The following is a 7,462-nucleotide window of genomic DNA, read 5'->3' on the forward strand; positions in this document are numbered from 1 at the left end:
GGGAAAAGTTAGCCTTCCTGCTTTCATGCAGAGCTGTTCTTTTACACTCTACATGTGTAGACTGGTGTGCGTTACTAATAAGTTGTATGCAAGCTGAAATCTGTGATATAAAATGTGATTAAAAACCTTTTTTTTTAAAACAAATGAGTCATTTGCTTGTGTGTCTGTGTGTGTGTGAGAATGCACATTTGTGTGTGCGTTCATGTGTGTGTAAAAGAGAGAGAGAGAGAGTGTGTGTGTGGCATGCACATGTGAGTTTATTTGTGTGTGAAAGAGAGAGAGAGAGAGTGTAGATTCAGGTCATCTGTGCAAGAAAATGAGTACAAGATGCACACATACCAACACACACATGCATGAAAGCAGGTGAGACTGTCCAGGATAATGAGAACCCCCATGAAAATAATACAGTTCCAGATGACTAACAGAGAATACTACCACTTGGCTTGCTGTGACAAAAAGTTGACCGCCTCATCCTTGAGATCCCGTGAGACAGAGAGAGAGTGCCACACACACACTGCATGCAATTAAAAAAAAACCACCCATCAAAACTTTCTGTTCTATGTACATTTTATTTGTTCAACTGTACAATGTAGTACACATCAATCATAATAATAATAGGGCAATCATTATTTCAACTCTCCGTAATAATGTAGCCATAACAACTGCACACCCTATCTACATACATACATGTATATACACGTAGCTTGCCACGCCATAAACAGATCGGATCTGTACCAATGGACACATCTTCCAAACACCAGCTTACTTTCGCTTCTTTTAACGAAGCAATAATTTAAGACATTTGCTTTTTTACTCTGACTCTCAAAGCCAACTTGCTCATTTCGGGGTTAGTAACTGACTGTTCTAAATGAAATGAGCTTATCCTCATCAAACAAACATTTTTTTGTAGATAATAAACTGACACACAAAAATCAAGCACTGATAACTATCTTAATAAGAGAAAGAAAAGTTACAATAAGGGGAAAGTACCAAAATTGTTAATAAACAGAGCACTCTCAGACCATTAATGATCTTTCGGCTAACCTATGACCTTTCGCTCACTCAGCATCAACGAACGAATCACACGGTCACCGAGCTTGGCCAAGGAAAGTCAATGTTAGCAGCTGATCAGTTGCAAGCTTTCTGAGTGTGACTGATCATGTACAGTGGAGTCCAGGTATAACGAACCTGGGTATAACGAAATCCCGCTTTTAACGAACTGCCATTGATTTCCCGGCAGACAGCCTTCTATTTCTTACTTGTTACTTTCCGGCCACAACGAACCTTTTGAACTCATTTGCATAACGAACCCCTCTTATAACAAACACGTTTTCATCGCCCCATAGCCGTTTTGTCTCTAAAAGTCACAAGGCTACAACGAACTGATGTCAATAACTGTCTCCAAAGACAAAAATACACAAACACAAGTGCACATTGGCGAGATCAAAGGCAGGTCCAATGTGATAGCTGGGTGACCTTGTTTATAGACACTGTGACCTTCTTCCCAGGGGTCATTGACCCAGTTTTAGCTATGAGAGGTGGTTCCCCTTTATCAGAGAGGAAACACTTCCTGCACCCGGGACACTCCCGGGTCAGTGACCGAGTTTAACCTATGGAGAGTTTAACCTATGGGGCGGTCTCTTTGATGTCTTGAGAGGAAACTTGGCCAGGGTAGTACATGCACCAGAACTGGTGGACACCATGAAATCGGAGATTGATCAGAATGTACATATGTACATGCTTTTACACGACTTTTTAAATTTTACTTCTAAAATTGTGACAGTAAAGTGAACATTTGAACTATGCCTCTATGGATTATATTATGAAGCTGTTGAAAACATGCAGAGATTGTACTCTCCAAGGAAAGATCGATGGGACGATCATTTGAAGGTGAGTGGGAAAACTTGTCTTAAGGCCATTTAGGGTTGAAAACTCTACAGGGAATTACTGATATAACGAACTAAAATGTATCTCCCTTGAGATTCGTTGTACCCGGATTCCACTGTATCTCCACTGTTACCACTCAAAAGGTATAATTGGCAAAAATGGTCAATAATGAACAAAAACACACATACGTACTCAACTAATAAATAGGATGCACATTCTTTGTAAATTACTTGCGCACAAAGAATTGAAAGAATATAAAACAGCATAAAGGTTATTGCTACATGTCAGTATCTGTTATAATGTTTGCAGAGATTCAGCCAAAATACATGAGGGTTTACAGAAAGACAGAAGTCTAAAGACCATGCATTTTTCAATGGGCGAGTTGTTGGCATTTGATAATTAGTATATGAATATGAGCATGGCTGATTTTAAATGTACTCTTTATTATACAGGTGCTGGCAGATATGATAGATAATAGATCAAGAGTTGTTTTTGGTGGGTTTTTAGTTTTTGTTTTTGTCATTTGTACATTACAGAGTGAAAGATGTTCATGTTTAATTTATCAAGAGAATGTTATTTTGCACGACTGATAAATTAATTGATTAATTGTTCGGCAGTACAGACCACATACAACACATAAAACCAATGCTAAAATGAAAATATGCTGTTCTTAAAAAAAACCAGCACTGTTACAAAACTATTTTTTAAACACAGCAATATCATTTCATTATATTTTCACAGTTCCTTCCTGATTTGCCACTTCATCTTAATGTATGGTTATTGGTCTATTAAATCACGCCATGCACAAACTACGACAGTGGAACCCCCCCTTTAACTCATTGTCTCCCAGGTACGGATATATCCGTACCTACTCATCTGACCGGTACGGATATATCCACTCAGACTGTTAGCTTCAGTCGCTTCCTGTAACGTCTATCAAACATGCATTCCAGCGTGTTGATACATAGTTACTACACAGTTACTACAATTCTGAGTGACCTGCTGCAGCACAGCTGGTCTCGGCTAAAAAAAACCTTGGTCAACATAGGTGGGGTACAAAGTGTTAATTAAGACCCCCCAGTTTAAGTCTCCCTCCAAGACCCTGTTTTCGTGAATTTTCTGTTCATAACCTCTGTAAATTTACCTCCAGTTTAAGACTCCCTCCTTTTTAAGACCTGATTTTCTCAGATTTATTGCGGTCTTAGAAAGAGGGATTCCACTGTACAGTGGGACTCCCCCCTTAAGACCCTCTTATATAAAACTCTCTCCCCCCCCACCCCCTCCACCCCCAAATTGAAGGCCCTCCCCCTTTAATACAGTACCTTACTTTTTCAGACTTTCTGTCCATAATCCCTGTAATTATATGCCATTTTAACCCTTAGGCTGGTTGTCGCGACATATGTCGCGCTACTTTACGTATACTGTCACCTGGTTGTCACGACATATGTCGCGCTACTGGCTCAGTCTGTTTGGTCGGTTCCGATTACCTCCCATGGATGCGAAAACATATGACCGTTTTTCTTTATTTTTCTCTCTGTTAACCCCTTCACTGCCACAGTATAACAGCATTTTGGTATTGCTGTGTGCCAGGGCAAAATTTCGCTTTCTTCGGTAGGTTCACTAATCTGTTCACTGCTCGATCATTTATTGAGATATCTCTTAGATCTTTGGCATGCGTTTTGCTTATACCCTTGGCTATTATATGATCATTGGACTTTGTGATTGTTATTGTAAAAATTTATATAATGACCATTTTTGTCAAAAATTACAGTTTCCGGACTTACACACACACACATTGCAGCACGTAAAACCACACAAAACACTGCTAAAACTGGTGTCAAACATCAGGTACTCACATTACAGCCCATAAAAGTATTCTTCTGTGTGGTAATCCATAAATCACTTCTTGTAGAGCTTAAAGAACACTGTATCGCTTGAAAACAGGTCTACGAGTTGAGGTCTGACTTTCGGCCGCCATTGTGAATGGTGGCTGAATGCTATAGTCAGTTCTACATTTCTAACACAGTTTTCAACACGTGGTAGTAACTTATCCGAACAGTCTATGGGAAAGAACTGTGTTTAGAACCCCTACAAGTACTTGGACAGTGGTTACCTCCCATTTAGTTTTCAGAAATGTCCTGAAATGTTGTTGACACAAATCCCACGTACGAGATACGGTTATGGGCGTACGACAAACCGAAAATGACCACGTATTACATACGGGGTGGGCAGTGAAGGGGTTAATTCACCAGTGGCTATGTAACATGTGTTACGACGGGCGCTGTGGCGGGGTGGTAAGACGTCGGCCTCTTAATCGGAAGGTCGAGGGTTCGAATCTCGGCCGCGGCCGCCTGGTGGGTTAAGTGTGGAGATTTTTCGATCTCCCAGGTCAACTTATGTGCAGACCTGCTAGTGGCTTATCCCCCTTTGTGTGTACACGCAAGCACAAGACCAAGTTTGTTTGTTTGTTTGTTTATTTGTTGCTTAACGTCCAGCCGACTACGCAGAGCCATATCAGGACGAGGAAGGGGGGGATGAAGGGGGCCACTTGTCAAGCGATTCCTGTTTACAAATGCACTAACCCATTACTTGTGTCCCAGCAGGCTTTAGTAAAACTAAATTAATACCTACTGGAAGATTACCAGTTTCCAGTATGTTAAAATAGGCTTAACCTATCTACTGCTGGACTTACATCAGAACACTAACAGATTAAACTATACATGAATCGCGAGACAAGCGGCAAGAGAAGAGATTTTTGGAAAAAATACAGGTGAATGAGCAAGAAGGCAGAAAAAAGAAAAGAATTCATGAAGAAAAAGAGAGCATGACAGGAAAGAGGAACCAAAAATCTACCTAACAGCAAACTAGAAAGCTCCTGCGGTTCCAAAAACAGGAGGGGCCTTTAATTTCATAACCGCAGTGCCCCACTGCGGGAACAAGACCAAGTGCGCACGAAAAAGATCCTGTAATCCATGTCAGAGTTCGGTGGGTTATAGAAACACGAAAATACCCAGCATGCTTTCTTTCTTTCTTTATTTGGTGTTTAACGTCGTTTTAATTCAACCACGAAGGTTATATCGCGACGAGGGAAAGGGGGGATATGGGATAGGGAAAAGGGGGGGAAGATGGGATAGAGCCACTTGTTAATTGTTTCTTGTTCACAAAAGCACTAATCAAAAATTTGCTCCAGGGGCTTGCAACGTAGTACAATGTATTACCTTACTGGGAGAATGCAAGTTTCCAGTACAAAGGACTTAACATTTCTTACATACTGCTTGACTAAAATCTTTACAAACATTGACTATATTCTATACAAGAAACACTTAACAAGGGTAAAAGGAGAAACAGAATCCGTTAGTCGCCTCTTACGACATGCTGGGGAGCATCGGGTAAATTCTTCCCCCTAACCCGCGGGGGGTACCCAGCATGCTTCCTCCGAAAGCGGCGTATGGCTGCCTTGATGGCGGGGTAAAAACGGTCATACACGTAAAATTCCACTCGTGCAAAAACACGAGTATACGTGGGAGTTTCAACCCACGAACGCAGAAGAAGAAGAAGAAGTAACATGTGTTAGAGAATTGCACCAGTGTAAGGGTGAGGACTTGCTCCTGTATGATTTTCTGAGATATTTAGAGGTCAGAAAAGGGAGGTCTTTCTTTCTTTTATTTGGTGTTTAACGTCGTTTTCAACCGTTCAAGGTTATATCGCGACGGAGAAAAGGGGGGTTCCACTGATTCAACAAATACATTGGTAACACTAACAATGGTCACACTTCTTCATGGTTCAACCACAGCAAACCATTTCAATACATTTTGCCACAACATTTTTTTGTAACACATTCAACTTTCCATTCAGTTTCATTCAGATCCGTCTCTTTAATTTACACTGAAATTTTTTTTTTTTTTGAATGTTCAAACGACCTCATAAAATTGTCTTGCAATTCTACTGCAAGAAACTATGGCAGTGAAACAGAAGAAAAAAACCCTTCCAATCTCAATGCTTGCTTAAGCTTGTGCCGAAAAAACAAATCTGTTCCGAATTGGTACCTCGAAAATCAAACTAAGCAAGTGATCTTGGAAAATGTCCACTACATGTACAGCTTTAAATTAAAATGACACACACAAATTCTAAAAAAAATCCTGTATGTTTCAAACCATGCATTACCCCACATGCGAGTCCATTCCTCCACACAAACAATAACACTCTCACACACACTCACTAACACACACACACACACATGATGCATGCCTAACTCTCTTTTATCTTCCTCTGTTTTGCTTTCACAGTAAACTTGCTTAAAAAAATGTTGTTCTGCAGGGATGGCCAAATCCTCTGCCCGATTGCCACGGGCGAGTAAAACATCCTCCGGGCTAGCAGAAACCGCCTGGCAACTCGCCCGGCGGGCCAGTAAAAATTCTGGTCAAATGTGACTCTTTTGGTTGTCATATCGAGTTTCAAAGCCATATTAACACCGCAGATGGAGCAACTGTGGTATGTACCGGACCGGCCAGCAACCTTTCTGGTGGGCTAGTGACTTTCTTGAAGTTACTCGCCCGGCTGGCAAGTTAAAATGTTGATATTTGGCCATCCCTGTTCTGTTACCAGCTACTTCCAGATGATATGCTATCAGACGGACGCAACGACATTTTGAGACATTTCCCGTTCCCCTTGGATTTTCATGGCTAAGCGCACACAGTTCACACTGTTCATGATGAAGACTCGTGTCACAGGCACAGTGTGTAGGGCGAGAATATAAACATGCTTTTTTCTCCTAACTGTCCTCAAATTAATTCTACGAGACTGAAGCTTTTCTACATTTTTGTTTTTTTCTGTTTATTTTGTGTTTTCATTCTTGACCTGCATAAATCTGTATTCCGTTGTTGCTTTATTTTTGTTTTGCATGGTTTTTATTCCAGGCCTCTCACTGGGTAGCTATTTAATCAAGTATTTAGTAAGCTTTAATGAAGTACATTATCAGACATGAGATTATGAAACTGTAAAAAAAAAGAAGAAAAAAAGAAGCCTGAAATCCTCTTGCCTGCTTATATCATAAATGCTGGTCACAGCAGCTGAAACTTTGAAGTATCTGAATGGGTGAGTCCTGCTGAGAAATGCCACTTCTTTATGGCATCACCTGGACAACTAATAAGGCCAGTAACTTGGACGCTACCTACAGCTCCACTCCAGCTGGAGATGGCACTTACAGATACAAACTATTAACAGTCCTGAGTGAAGCATTTTGCCTGTACTACACAGATGTTGCTAAGATTTGTTTTTCTACAGCAAATTCGCCAAAGTGGCCATAACAAATTCATCAATTTTCCAAAGTTTAAGGCTGTTCTTGGTGTCCTGTTTCCCCCCTCAGTAAAAATGTTTGGCAGTTCTGTAGAAATGAAAGCAAAGTTTTGGAAAAGTTGAAAGAAGTTTTGACATTTTGATTACTGCCTGGTGCTACAAATTTTAGCTTGCCAACTCTTCACAAACCAGCATGAATCTCAACAACCACCAGCATCCAAACAACCGCATTAGGAAATACATTATGTTTAAAGTACCCCCTGGGTTGATTACTACAAAC

Source organism: Littorina saxatilis, linkage group LG11 (assembly GCF_037325665.1).
Source record: "Littorina saxatilis isolate snail1 linkage group LG11, US_GU_Lsax_2.0, whole genome shotgun sequence".
Lineage (NCBI taxonomy): Eukaryota > Metazoa > Mollusca > Gastropoda > Littorinimorpha > Littorinidae > Littorina > Littorina saxatilis.